Source organism: Bos mutus, chromosome X, assembly GCF_027580195.1.
Source record: "Bos mutus isolate GX-2022 chromosome X, NWIPB_WYAK_1.1, whole genome shotgun sequence".
In the NCBI taxonomy this organism is placed as follows: Eukaryota; Metazoa; Chordata; class Mammalia; order Artiodactyla; family Bovidae; genus Bos; species Bos mutus.
The window spans coordinates 78,972,236-78,987,984 of NC_091646.1; the positions used below are offsets into that span (position 1 = coordinate 78,972,236).

The following is a 15,749-nucleotide window of genomic DNA, read 5'->3' on the forward strand; positions in this document are numbered from 1 at the left end:
ATGACTCCTCATGGCCTACTAGATAAACTTTGCTTTTCTGGGCCTTCTATTAGATGGTTCAAATTCACCTCTCACTGATCCTCTTTATAAATCTTAATCTGGGTGGGCTCACTTAATATTTCTCAAACCTACATACACATCTCTCTCCATCCTCTCTCTTTTTTTTTAAATTTTTTTAATTTTTTATTATTATTTTTTTTTTTGTAATTTTAATTTTATTTTATTTTTAAACTTTACATAATTGTATTAGTTTCTCCATCCTCTCTTTATGCCTTACCACATTCTGTTTAGGAATTGAGCCAACCTCCCCTTCTTTTGTTCAAGTTCCTTGTGATGTTCTTCTTCCAATTTTTACAACCACTTGCCGCTGGTATCACTCATTTTGACAATCACCTACCTCCTTTCTCAACCATTTTACCTATATATGTTTTCCCTCCACTAGAGTTCATGGCTAGAACACACTCCTGCTGTGAGCCCCACTACACTATTTAACATATTGCTTATTGCTGTTCAGTCACTAAGCTGTGTCCAACTCTTTGCAACCCCATGGACTGCAGCATATCAGGTTCCCTGTCCTTCACTAACACCCAGAGTTTACTCAAACTCATGTCCACGGAGTCAATGATGCCATCCAACCATCTCATCCTCTGCTGCCCCCTTTTCCTCCTGCCCTCAATCTTTCCCAGCATCGGGGTCTTTTCCAAAGAGTCAGCTCTTCACATCAGGAGGCCAAAGTATTGGAGCTTCAGCATCAGTCCTTCCAATGAATATTCAGGGTTGATTTCCTTTAGGATTGACTGGTTTGATCTCCTTGCTGTCTGTATATGCTAAGCACACAAACTCAAAAACACTTATTAAATCGATGAATATGAGAACTTGGTAATTAAAGAGATATTTGGTGAATAAATGTTTAGAAAATGTCTTTCTTTTTCACTTTCAAATGTCATATTAAAAACAGTATACATTCACTAGTTAGGTACCCAGTATCAAGTACTAATGTAAGTATATTGATTATTTAATAATCCTTATGGATTCCTGTCAGGTAGGACTCACTTCCCTGAATTATTCATAAATATAAGACTATAAGATGGTTAAAGACTTGTCCAGTATTTCTACTGTGTACTCAGAGCCTGCAATGAGAACCCCCAAGTCCACTGCTCCATCTTCTATCAGTTCAGTTCAGTCGCTCAGTCGTGTCCGACTCTTTGCGACCCCATGAATCGCAGCACGCCAGGCCTCCCTGTCCATCACCAACTCCCAGAGTTCACCCAGACTCACGTCCATCGAGTCAGTGATGCCATCCAGCCATCTCATCCTCTGCCGTCCCCTTCTCCTCCTGCCCCCAATCCCTTCCAGCATCAGAGTCTTTTCCAATGAGTCAACTCTTCACATGAGGTGGCCAAAGTACTGGAGTTTCAGCTTTAACATCATTCCTTCCAAAGAAATCCCAGGGCTGATCTCCTTCAGAATGGACTGGTTGGATCTCCTTGCAGTCCAAGGGACTCTCAAGAGTCTTCTCCAACACCACAGTTCAAAAGCATCAATTCTTCGGCGCTCAGCTTTCTTCACAGTCCAACTCTCACATCCATACACGACTACTGGAAAAACCATAGCCTTGACTAGACAGATCTTTGTTGGCAAAGTAATGTCTCTGCTTTTGAATATGCTCTCTAGGTTGGTCATAAGTTTCCTTCCAAGGAGTAAGCATCTTTTAATTTCATGGCTTCAGTCACCATCTGCAGTGATTTTGGAGCCCAAAAAATAAAGTCTGACACTGTTTCCCCATCTATTTGCCATGAAGTGATGGAACCAGATGTCATGATCTTCGTTTTCTGAATGTTGAGCTTTAAGCCAACTTTTTCACTCTCCACTTTCACTTTCATCAAGAAGCTTTTTAGTTCCTTTTCACTTTCTGCCATAAGGGTGGTGTCATCTGCATATCTGAGGTTATTGCTATTTCTCCTGGCAATCTTGATTCCAGCTTGTGCTTCCTCCAGCCCAGCATTTCTCATGATGTACTCTGCATATAAGTTAAACAAGCAGAGTGACAATATACAGCTTTGACATACTCCTTTTCCTATTTGGAACCGGTCTGTTGTTCCATGTCCAGTTCTAACTGTTGCTTCCTGACCTGTATATAGGTTTCTCAAGAGGCAGGTCAGGTGGTCTGTAACACAGGTTAATTTGTTTAATTTTTAAACAGGCTTCTATGTTTCTTAGTTGAATTATAAACATGGTTTTTCTATAGTCTTGATGTAAGAATAGCTTCTAACAAGACAGGTAAATAATGAATATCTCAACTTTAGCATCTAATAACAGTTACTATGAATAATGACAGAAAGTATCTGTGTGTCCCCAAAGTAAACTTGTGCCATAACACAAAGAGAGATGAGATGCAGCAGGGTGCTATATTAACATTCATAATTATGCATTTTATGTTCCAAAAATGAATTTTTTGACAGCAAAGGAAAATGGCAATAGTAAGAATTATGGCAAAAGCAATAAGGTTAATCAACATATAATTGACTCTCAAATATGTACATTTTAGCTGTTTTCTTTTACTGTGTTTATGATTTATTATTTAGAAACATTATAAACTAATCTACTAGAATATATTTCCCTATTCAGTTCAGTTCAGTTGCTCAGTCGTGTCCCAAAATGAAAACACGTTCATATCAAGTGAATTAATTTTTTATGACACATAGATATATCAAGGGAAATATATATTAAGGGAGATTTTTGTTCCACAAATGCAATAACCTACACATAATGAGGTGTCAACTTCTTCAGAGAAATTTGTCTAACACACACATACACACACACACAGGCACTTTGGAAACAGTTTAAACGTATTGGGAGAAAAAGACTAAATTAAAAACTCTTTTTTCAATATCTCCTAATGCACGCTATATTAAACATAGCACAACCCAAAGAAACAGGAGGAATACAGAATACAAATGACAACATTTTCCCACTGACTGAGACTGACCCAGCTTCAGTTGAGAAAGGAAGATGTCTTCACCCAGCAGATGGCTATTGAATCCCTTAATTAAGATGCCAAAACCCATCAGTTCAGCTGCAAACAGACCCACACCTAGAACCTTAACTCTCACCCTATCCACAAGCTGATTAACTCAGATTATTCTGTCAAGATGAGCAAGCATTCCAGGTCAAGGCACAGCTAAGGCCTGGGTGACTGTCCTCTCAGAGCAACTTACATCTTTTGCTCTGAGCTCTACTGAGGTGCAAGCTTACTGCTGAAGATAATACTAACAAGGTGAGGCAAGTGAGAAAGCACGCACAGCCTATGGATTTTTAATGTCATACAAGGATTTCTTGAAGATCTCAACTAAAATATTCAATTTAAAGCTTCTGAAAATGTTACAGAGACAGAAGTAAAATAGATAGGTAGGTAGGAACCAAATGAGGTATTATAGAGAGCAAATTATTTTTTCAATACTATGGAGTTAGATGGACCTGACTATGAGATAATGGACATGTCAGTTACTTCATTTCTTTGTACCTTTGTCTCCTCACCTGTAATATGGGGATATGTTCATCCCTATACCTCATAATAGAGCTGCTGCTGCTGCTGCTGCTGCTGCTGCTGCTGCTAAGTTGCTTCAGTCGTGTCCGACTCTGTGCAACCCCATAGATGGCAGCCCACCAGGCCCCACCATCCCTGGGATTCTCCAGGCAAGAACACTGGAGTGGGTTGCCATTTCCTCCTCCAATGCATGAAAGTGAGAAGTGAAAGTGAAGTCGCTCAGTCATGTCCGACTCTTAGCGACCCCATGGGCTGCAGCCTACCAGGCTCCTCCATCCATGGGATTTTGCAGGCAAGAGTACTGGAGTGGGGTGCCATTGCCTTCTCCCATAATAGAGCTATGATGATTAAATAACATGATGCATTTGAGAGCTCCAAGCACCTGATCTACAAGCATCTGATCTGTAGTAAGTGCTGGGATAGGAGGGCAGAACTGATATTTACAGTATGTCTATTAAATCTGAAAGTTCTGATTGTATCTCTTCAAACTTAGGTGGGAAAGCACCTTGGAAAAACCCTTCAGCCTGAATCCAAATTCCTGTGGAGAACTCAGTTCATCCCTTACTGGTCTTAACATTTTCAAATGAACTGCTGCTGCTGCTGCTGCTGCTGCTGCTAAGTCATTTCAGTCGTATCCGACTCTGTGAGGCCCCATAGATGGGAGCCCACCAGGCTCCCTCGTCCCTGGGATTCTCCAGGCAAGAACACTGGAGTGGGTTGCCATTTCCTTCTCCAATGCAGGAAAGTTAAAAGTGAAAGGGAAGTCACTCAGTCGTATCCGACTCTTAGCGACCCCATGGACTGCAGCCTACCAGGCTCCTCCATCCATGGGATATTCCAGGCAAGAGTACTGGAGTGGGGTGCCATTGCCTTCTCTGTCAAATGAACTACTTGGTAGAAAATGGATACATCACTATCTCAGTGAGTTGTAGAACTATGATAGATTCCCCATGACCGGAATTCACAGCAATGTGAATACAGGAAAAAGAGATGGATTCTGGAGTCACACACAGAGATCAGATTCAAGTCCTGGCTCTGGCACTTGTTGGCTATATGGCTTTAGACAACTGACATGTCCATTTTGAGCCTTGGTTTTCTCAAGTAATATATATTTCATATAATTTTGGTGAGAATTCAATAGATGTTACAGTGCCATTACTAACTAAATTCTCATGATCACATGAGGTCTCAGCCTAGCAAGTCACTCAGATCCTGGGATGTAATACACAGACAACACAGAGCTACTTTCCCTGTCCAGTTATGGCAAACCAATGGCTATGGCAAGTGTTTAACGTGATGAGCATCAGGGAGGAAAGAAGAAATTCTTTTTACTGTGGCATGGAAAAAGGCTTCTAGCAATTCTTCCAGTTCTGAGAGAGTCATCAAAATTGTGATACTGATTCACATGTAAGAGATCAACTATACTCTCCATCACTTCATGAGTGCCCTCTTCCACTTACCCTTTTTTTTGTGGCCTCTTAGTTCCCTGACTAGGGATCAAACCCAGGCCCCCTGCAGTGGAAGCACAGAGTCCTAACCACTGGACCATCAGGGAATTCTCTCTACTTAAACTTTTATTTATTAAACCTCAAGGTTCTCTCAAGAAGTACAGAGTAGCGAAGAATCACAGACACACAAAGAGAGAGAGAAGGAAGTATATCACAAGAAAAAAATCTCCTAATTTCATACAAAATTCATGTACCAAGACTAGTTTTAAATTTTTGTTTCAAATGTTCCATTCTGTTGGAAGGGACATGAGTATACTTTAAGAAATCTATTTCTGAAGTGCAAAGACGTACAACCTCAGGTAAGTAACTTTCACTGTATGTAAATTTAAATCACACAAATTTTATGACTGAGAGAAAGAGGAGGGCAGGTAATATTCTGCTGTTTCCCCTAGGGAGAAAAAAAATACCCTGTATAACTCCTCAAAGACTATTCAAAGGCATACATTAACTTTATACTTAACAAAATTGAAGGATATTCTGCACCATCATCACAGGAAAAGAAGGAAGAATATATCTTTGCATTAGGAGCCAGAGACATAATCATTTTTAGCTGAACAAGGATGCCAGAACAGCAAACCAATGCTTTCCCTTTGATTAGCTGGAAAGCAATCAATGTACTCTTGCTAGATTGGAGCTTTCACTCAAAATAGAAACTGGCCTGAAGTCCAGAGCTGGCAGTTCAGGGACAAATCCCCAGAAGAGATCTTGACACTTGCAATAAGATCCAGGATTGGCATACTCATCAGGATCCAAGTTTAAGACTGAGGCTTGAAGAAGCTATTAAATAATAAGGGCTGGTGAAAAATAATGACTGCCTTCAGGATTCATGTTTCTTTCATCAGCTAAAACAAACACCTTTGTTGCTGAAGGTTTGCTTAGTTTAGCTACTTTTAAAAAGACATTGGACTTTTATATGTATAACAGTCACTTTGCTGTACACCTGAAACTAACAAAACATTGTAAATCAACTAAAATCCAATAAAATTTTTTAAAAAGAAAGAAAATACAAAAGACTGTTTTTTAGTATAGAGTCACAGCAAAAATAAGAAGGTACAGAGATTTCCCATACACCTCTTGCCCCTACACATATGTAATCTTCCTCATTATCTACATTCTTCCCCAAAAGGGTACATTTGTTACAAGTGATAAACCTACTTTGATACAATATAATCACCCAAAGTCTATAGTTTACATTAGGGTTCACTCTTGGTGTTGTTCATTCTATGGGTCTGGATAAATGCATAATTACACTGTTTATAACATTAGAGAATCATCAGAACAGTTTCACTGCCCTGAAATTCCTCTGTGTTCTGCCTTTTCATCCCTTCCTTGCTCCCCTGTAACCCTAGACAACCACAGGTATTTTAACTGTCTCTATAGTTTTGCCTTTTCAAGAATGTCATATAGCTGGAGTCATACAGTAAGCCTTTTCAGATCAGCTTCGTTCACTTAGTAATACACATTTAAGATTTTCCCATGTCTTTTCACAGCTTGTTAGCTCATGTATCAATATATTTAACACTGAGTAATATCACCTTGTCTAGATATACCACGGTTTATTTATTCATTCACCTACTGAAGGATATCTTGGTTGCTTCCAAGTTTTGGCAAGTATGAATAAAGCTTTTATAAACATCTATGTACATGTTTTTGAGTGAACACAAGTATCAATCTCATTTGGGTAAATGCCAAGGAGTGTGACAGCTGGATCTTATGGTAAGAGTATATTTAGTAAGAAACTGTCAAACAATCGTCCATAGTGGCTATACCATTTTGCATTCCAACTAACAATTAATGAGAGTTCCTGTTGCTCCACATCCTTGATAGACATTTATTATATTGAAAAAGCTGACTGACTAAGAGACCTTTCATCCCAAGGAAAATATAGTCATAAGTTTCCTGGATTTTCTTTTTGAGTTATATAACCCAGGCTTGGAGCTGAGAAGCAACAATGGGTATGCTAAATGGGCACAGACAAAACAAATCTCAAAAGAAGCCTGTTTTTCCTATGCAGAGAACCAGGTTAGGGGTAGACAAACAAGACAGAAAACTTTTAGATATAACCGCTCTACTCCAACCAAACACTACAGAAAAACTGTGACCAGCATCTCCACTCACACCAACAAAAGCTAAGTGGAGAGCCAAGACTTCACCCTGGTCAGGTGTTCAGTTGCTCAGTCATGTCCAACTTTTTGTGACCCCATGGACTGCAGCATGCTAGGCTTCCCTATCCATCACCAACTCCCAGAGCTTGCTATGGCCAGGCTGTACTGAAATCTTTTCTGACATCACCATGGCCAAGGTGGTAGCAGAAAAGACTGAATACTAGGATAGGATTTTCATCCATGCTGAGTGGTAGCAAGCCCTCCTCTATTCACAACTTCAATGGGGATCGTGTAAGAAGCAAGAGAATGTAATTCCAACCTGTGGTAACAAGAAACAACTCCCTTTCCCTACTGAGGTGTGTCATCCTTGTTCAGTTATTAAGTTGTGTCTGAGTCTTTGCGACCCCATGGACTGTAGCACCCCAGGCTCCTCTGTCCTCCACTGTCTCCTGGAGTTTGCTCTAATTCATGTCCACTGAGTGGGTGATGCCATCTAACTGTCTCATCCTCTGCCTCCCTCTTCTCCTTTTTGCCTTCAATCTTTCCCAGAATCAGGGGCTTTTCCAATGAGTCAGCTCTTCACATCAGGTGGCCACAGTATTAGCTTCAGCATCATTCCTTCCAATGAATATTCAGGGTTGATTTCCTTTAAGATTGACTGGTTTGATTTTCTTGCTGTCCAAGGGACTCTCATTTTGATATATGGCAAAATCAATACAATATTGTAAAGTTAAATAAAATAAAATTAAAAAAATAAATTTCCATAGGGTTGGAAAATAAAAGAAAAACAACAAAAAAACAAAACAAAACAAAACAAAAAAAGAGTCTTCTCCAACACCACAGTTCAAAAGTATCAATTATTTGGTGCTCAGCCTTCTTTATGGTCCAACTCTCACATACATACATGACTAAAGAAAAACCACAGTTTGACTATACAGACCTTTGTTGGCAAAGTGATGTCTCTGCTTTTTAACATGCTGTCTAGGTTTGTCATAGTTTTTCTTCCAAGGAGCAAGTATCTTTTAATTTCATGGCTGCAGTCACTGTCTGCAATGATTTTGGAGCCCAAGAAAAAAATCTGTCACTGCTTCTACTTTTTTCCCTTCTAGGTGGTATCAGAGGGGGCCTAATGGAGAGTTAGAGTTTTCACTACCACCCAGCAGTAAGGAGGCCACTCTGCTCTCTGTGGTGCCAGAGGAGGCCACATGGGGAACACCAAGGACAGATTTAGCAGGAGAAAGGGGCCTCCCTCCTCGAGTATTAGTACATTCCAACAGGGAATCTGGACATTTACTTCCACGTGCCAGCATGGAGGCAGCAACTCCTTCCCCCGCCAGAGGGGTGTCAAAAGAAGCCAGCTAAAATGGGAAGTTTAAATATGACCCAAAATTTCATAACATAATACTCAAAATGTCCAGATTTAAATTGCAAATCATTTGTCATACAAAGAATACAGAAAGATTTCAAACTGAATTTAAAAAGATAATCAATAGACACCAATATCACGATGCTAAAAATCTTAGAATCAAATGAGAAAGTGACCATAATAAAGATGCTTCAATGAGCAACTATAGACATGCATGAAACAAACGAGAGAATAGAAATTCCTATCAAAGAAATAGAAAATATGAAGAAGAACCAAATGGAAATTTTGGAACTTAAAATTACAATATTCAAAATAAAAATCTAGATGAATAGTCTCAATAGCATAATGAAGGGAACAAAAGAATCAGTGAACTTGAAGACAGAACAATAAAAATTATCCAATATAAACAACAGAAAGAATACAGACTGAAAAAAATAAAGAGAATATTAGGATCTTGTGGGACTATAATGAAATATCTAACATTAATGGCACTGGAGTCCCAGAAAGAGAGAAGAGAGAAAAAATAGGACTAAAAAACTACTTGAATAAATAGTACCTGAAAACTCCCCAAATTTGGCAAAAGACATAAACCTGGAAATTCAAGAAGCTAAGCAAATTCTAACAGGATAAACCCAAAGAAATTCATACCAAGACACATCTTAGCCAAAAGTCTCAGCTAAAGACAAAAGAAAATGTTAAAAGCAGAGAGATATAAATAATATCTTACCTGTTTAGGAATAATTACTTGAAAGACATGATTTCCCATCATAAATCAATGCAGCCAGAAAGAAGTGCCACAATATTTTTCAAGTGCTGGAAGAAAAGAGCTATCAACCCAGAACCCTATATCCAGAGAAAAATATCTTTGAGTAATGAAGGGGAAATCAAGACATTCTTAGATGAAGGAAAACTGAGAGAATTCATCACTGGCAGGCCTATTGTAAAATAATGGCTAAAGGAAGCTCCCTAAAAGAAAGGAAATGACAAGAGACGAAATCCTGAAATATCAGGAAGGAAGAAAACATCATGAAAAATGGGTAAAAATAATAGACTTCCTTTTCCTCTTGAGTTTTCTAAATTTTGTTTGATGGTGGAAACAAAAATTATAGCAATGCTTGATATGATTGTAAATGTATGTAGCATAAATATTGAAGACAATTTTATTATAAATCAGGGAGGATAGAGGGTTGTAAAAGGAGATAAATTTTCTATACTTCACCCAAAATGGTAAAATGACAACACCAATAGACAGATAATTTATGTATATACAGTGTAATACCTATAGCAACCACTAAAATGTCTATATGAAGAGATATACCTAAAAACTAGATATAAATAAAAATGGGATTCTAATAAATGTTTAAGTAATCCACAGTAAGGTAAGAAAAAAAGTACAAAGAGAAAATTAAATAAAATATTAAACTTAAGCCCTAACACATCAATAACTACACTAAATTTAGATAGTCTAAATATGCCAATTGAAAGATGAGATTGGAAGACTGCATAAAAACACACGACCCAACTACATACAATCAAAAGAAACTCACTTCAAATAAAATAATAGAAGTTGAAAGTAAAAAAATAGGAACATATATGTAAATACTAATCAAAACAAAGAAGGAATGGCTATATTAATTAATACCAGATAAAGCAGGTTTCAGAGCAAAGAAATTTACTAGAGAAAGAGAACAACATTGCCAAATGATAAAAGGGTCAACACACCATGATGAATTGATAATCCTAAATCTATGTGCATCAAACAACAGAATGTAAAATTCATGAGCAGAAACTGATAGAACTGGAAGGAAAAATACAGAAATACACAGTTAAGCTTGGAGACTTCAGCACTCCTCTCTAAGCAATTAATAGAACAACTGGACAGAAAATAATTAAGGATATTGAAAAATTCAACATTACCATCAACCAACAATATCCAATCTACATTTATAGACTACTTCTCCTAACAGTAGGATGCACATTATTTTCAAGTGCTCATTGAACATATACCAAGATAGACTATATCCTGGGCTATAAAACAAACCTGAACAAATTTAAAAGAACTGAAGCCATATACAGTATATTCCTTGACCACAGTGAAATTAAACTAGGAATGACTAGAAAACAAATGGAAACTAAACAATGCACTTCTAAGTAATCTATGGATCAAAGAGGAACTCTCCAGAGAAATACAAATTACATTAGTTAAATGAAAATACAATATATCAAAATTTGTGTGACACAGATGAAGCCATGTTGAGGAAAATTTATAGCATTAAATGCTTATATTTGAAAAGTAAAAAAAAAAAAAGTGCCAAATAAATTATCTACACTCCCATGTCAAAAAGCTAGAAAAAGAAAAGTAAAAGAAACCCAAGGCTCAATGTCAGAAAAACAAACAGCCCAATCAAAAAATGGGCAGAAGAACTTCTCCAAAGAAGACATAAAGATGGCTAATAAATACATGAAAAATGCTCAACATCACTTATTATTAGATAAAGGCAATTCAAATGTACAATGAGTTATCACCTCACACCAAGGAGAATTGCCACCATCAAAAAACCTACAAACAATAAAAGCTGAAACCTCCCATGCTGTTGGTGGGAATGTAAACTGATACAATCATTATGGAGAACAGTATGGAGATTCCTTTAAAAAGTAGGAATAAATCTTACCATGTGACACAGCAATCCCACTACTGGGCATAAGCCCTGAGATAGTCACAATTCTAAAAGACACATGTACCCCAATGTTTACTGCAGCATTACTTACAATAGCTAGAACATGGAACCAACCTAGATATTCATCAACAGATGGACGGATAAAGAAGATATGGTACATATATACAATGGAATATTATTCAGCCATAAAAAGAACACATTTGAGTCAGTTCTAGTGAGGTAGATGAATCTAGAGCCTGTTATACAAAGTGAACTAAGTCAGAAAAAGAAAAACATTGTATATTAACATATATATATATATAATTTAGAAAAAAATGGTATTGATGAATCTATTTACAGGGAATGGAGACACAGACATAGAGAATGGACTTGTGGACACAGTAGGGTAAGGAGAGTGTGGAACAAATAGAGAAAGTAGTATCAACATATTTTACACTATCATGTATAAAACAGATAGTTGGTGAGAAGTTGCTATACAACACAGAGAGCCCAGCCTGGTGCTCTTTAATGACCTAGAGGGGTGGAATAGGATGAGAGGAGGGAGGCTCAAGAGAGAGGGGGTATAAATTATGGCTGACTTACACTGTTGTATGGAAGAAACCAACACAACATTGTAAAGCAAGTTTTCTTCAATTAAAAAATACATTAAAAAAGAAATCCAAAGCAAGCAAAAAGCAGGAAATAATAAAGAGCAAAAGTCAATGAAATTTATATTTTAAAATTGGAGAAAATCAATGGGGGGAAAAGCTGATTTTTTTGAAAAGGATAATACAATTGACAAACTTCTAGAAAGATTGACAAAGGAAAAAGAGAGAAGATATAAATTACCAATATCAGGACTGAAACAAGGGCTCTCACTATAGACTTCACAGATATAAAAAAGACAACAAGGAACTACTATGACCAACTTTATAAACATCAATATGACAATTTAGATGAAATGGACAAATTTCTTGAATACGACAAACTATCACACCTTTGGTGGGCTGTCGTCTATGGGGTTGCACAGAGTTGGACACGACTGAAGCGACTTAGCAGCAGCAGCATCACACCTTACCCAATGTGAAACAGATCATTTGAATAGTCCTATAATTATGAAGGAGATTTAACTTGTAAATAAAAAACTCTCCTTGAAGAAATCCTCAGACCCAGATAGTTTCCCTAGAGAATTCTACCAAATGCTTAAAAAAGAATCAGTGCCAATTCTACATAGTATCTTCTAGAAAATCAAAGAGGATGTAATACTTCTCAATTTATTTTATGAAACTAGTAGTACCATGATATAAAAACCAGACAATGACAGATTTATAAAGCTACAGACCTCATGACACTTGTAATAAAAAAAAATCCTTAACAAAATATCATAAAATAGAATTTGGCAATATATAAAAAGAATGATATATTGTGACCAAGTAGGGTTTATTCCAGTGATGTAAAGCTGGTTCAGTTTTCAAAAATCAGTCAATTTCATATACCGTATCAACAGGCTAAAGAAGAAAACTCATATATTCACATAGAAAAAGCACTTGACAAAATCTAATATCCATTTATGATAACTTTGAGCAAACATGGAATAAAGGGGAGCTCCATCAAATCAATAAACAGCATCTATAAAAATCCTACTGCTAACATCATACTTAATAATGGAAGACAATGTTTTTCCTCTAATATAAGAAACAAGGGAAGGATATCCACTCTCCCCACTCTTACTCAGATAGCACTGGAATTTATAGCCAGCACAATAAGGTAAGTAAAAGCAATAAAAAGACATTCAAATTGGAAAGGAGGAAATACAACTGTCCCTATTTATAGATGACATACATAGAAAATTCAAGGAATCTGAAAAACAAAGGAAATTCCTAGAACTCCTAAGTTCAGTTTTGAAGCCTACAAGATCAACACAGAAATCAATTGCATTTCTATACATTAACAATAGATATGAGGAAGCAATTTTTTTTTTTACATCTATTTACACTGGCTGCAAAGGAAAAGGTGTAAATCTAGTTGTAAATACTAGGTGTAAATCTACCAGTTACCTGTATAGGACCTGTATGCTAAGAAGGACAACAATGCTGATAAAAGAAATCAAAGATCTAAGTAAACAGACAGACTGTGTTCATGGATTAGAAGACTCAACGTAGTAAAGATGTCAGTTTTTCCCCAAATTCATACACAGATTTAATGCAGTTCCTGTTAAAATCTCATGAGGAATGGCTTATGTATAGTGGGGCCCTTTAAAATGAGTAGGAGCTTACCAGTTAAAGAAGGGATGGGAGACTACTCCAAGCTGAAAGAGTAATATCTGTAAATGGCAAAGAGTTGTCAGAAGATACTGAAGTGAATCAGCCAGAGAAAGACAAATATCTTATTATATCACTTATATGTGGAATCTTTTTTAAAAATGATACGAATGAACTTATTTCCAAAACAGAAACAGACTCACATATTTGAAAACAAATTTATGTAATAACACTGGGGAAATGTCAGGGGAGGGATAAATTAGGAGTTTGGGATTAACATATACACACTGCTGCTACTGCTGCTGCTAAGTCGCTTCAGTCGTGTCCGACTCTGTGCGACCCCATAGACGGCAGCCCATCAGGCTCCCCCGCCCCTGGGATTCTCCAGGCAAGAATACTGGAGTGGGTTGCCATTTCCTTCTCCAGTGCATGAAAGTAAAAAGTGAAAGGGAAGTCGCTCATCGTGTCCGACTCTTAGCGACCCTATGGACTGCAGCCTACCAGGCTCCTCCATCCATGGGATTTTCCAGGCAAGAGCACTGGAGTGGGGTGCCTGTGCCTTCTCCAGGCACACACTAGACATTCAATAAACATCTACTGGAAGAGTGGACTTGCGAGAGCAATGGGCAACCTCAAAGTCCACCTCCTGGCAAGTGCCGGGGCACAGCACACCTGAGGTGCAGTCCCTGGCTGCCCCTCCTAGCTCTGCCTCCCACAGGAAGCTTTCTCCACCTCCTCCAGTTGTCCAGTCCCTCCAGTTCTGACTCCTCGTCTCCTTCATTCACTCAAGTCTTTGTTAGTCGCTCAATCATGTCTGACTCTTCGCAACCCCATGGACTGTAGCCTCTGTCCATGGGATTTTCCAGGCAAGAGTATTGGAGTGGATAGCCATTCCCTTCTCCAGGGCATCTCCCACATCGCAGGTAGATTCTTTCCCGTCTGAGCTTTGAGCAAAGACAAAGCCGAGGCAGCAAGAGGGAAGCATCCGGTTGATGAGCTCGCCCACCATGCCCGTCCAGGAGCCGTTGGGCTCAGGCTATATATAAAATAGATAACAAACAAGGACCTACTGTATGGCACAGGGAACTCTACTCAATATTCTGTAATAATCTCTATGAGAACAGAATCTGAAAAATTATATATATATATATAAATATATATCTATATATATTCTGAATCACTTTGCTGTACACCTGAAACTAATACAACATTGTAAATCAACTCTAGTCAAATATAAAATAAAAATTAAATTAAAAAAATAAGATATTGTGTGTTCAGGAAATGTTTACTATGTTTAAAGAGGCTGAAAGCATGAGATATGAAAGAAGACCTATTAGAATCAACAGGATTTGGTAACTGATTAGACAAAAGTGAAATGGGTAGCTAAGAGAAAGGAGGGATCAAGATGTTTCTCTAGGTCTTATCTTATGGGACTAGGACTATTACATGAGATAAGGAACAGGAAAGGAAGAGGGGTTCTTGTTTGTGGAGGGGGGATATCAACAAGTTGAGGTTGAGGTACTCTTGTTTCTAGACAAAAATGTCCTTCAACAACTGAAAATATGAGTCTGGTATTCACAAAATAGTTTGGGCTAGAGTTGTAAATGGAAGAGTCATCAGTATTCAGGTAGCTGAAGCCATGGTAATAAATTATGTTATGTACTGAAAGGACAGACTGAGAAGCTAGATATGTGTATATGTGTGAAAGACAAAAAGAAACTAATGGGGCAAAGTCCAAATGTTCTTTTCTGACTGCTTGCCATTCAGTCTTCACAAAAGTAGTTTAGATTCCCCTCAATGCATTAACATTTAGAGAACTCTGGCTTGAATAAAATAAAGAGATGAAAAGGCTGTAGTTCATCCATTTCTCAGCCATTGCTGCCAACTCCCTTCTCCTATTCTGTCTCAGCACAGCATCTCTGGGGAGGTAAAGATCTGCTGAGGTCAGTAAATAAAATTCCATAGCTTTCTTTGGTAAATTATCACTGATTACAGAAAATTATTTGGAAGTCCTCTAGAAGACCTAGCTAAAATTCCTTCTATTACAAATGATAACATTTCCTTTTGTGTTGTCCTTAATGGAAAAAGAAAACAGTTAGACATCCTGTTGTGTGTATCACAGAATGTATTTTCTGGTATGGACAGCATGGGAAAGTAGGTGTTTTTTGTTTTTTTTTAAGAAATATAAAGCGGCTGAAGGGAAGTCTTAGGCTTGACAGGGAAAAGGGGGTGGTTAGAGGAGACCACAGGACCCAATTCCTAGCATTCTATAAAAGCAGATTTTTCTCCTAGAGAATATCTTTCA

General features: G+C 37.7%; 1 protein-coding gene and 1 non-coding gene across 5 annotated transcripts in view; both read right to left on the reverse strand.

Moving 5' to 3' along the window:
• The window catches only part of SHROOM4 (shroom family member 4), a 268,730-nt gene that overhangs the window by 81,594 nt on the left and 171,387 nt on the right, over positions 1–15,749 (reverse strand). The window lies entirely within an intron of this gene.
• Positions 5,030–5,102, reverse strand: TRNAG-UCC (transfer RNA glycine (anticodon UCC)). The gene has a single exon. It is a non-coding gene; the product is annotated as a tRNA-Gly (tRNA).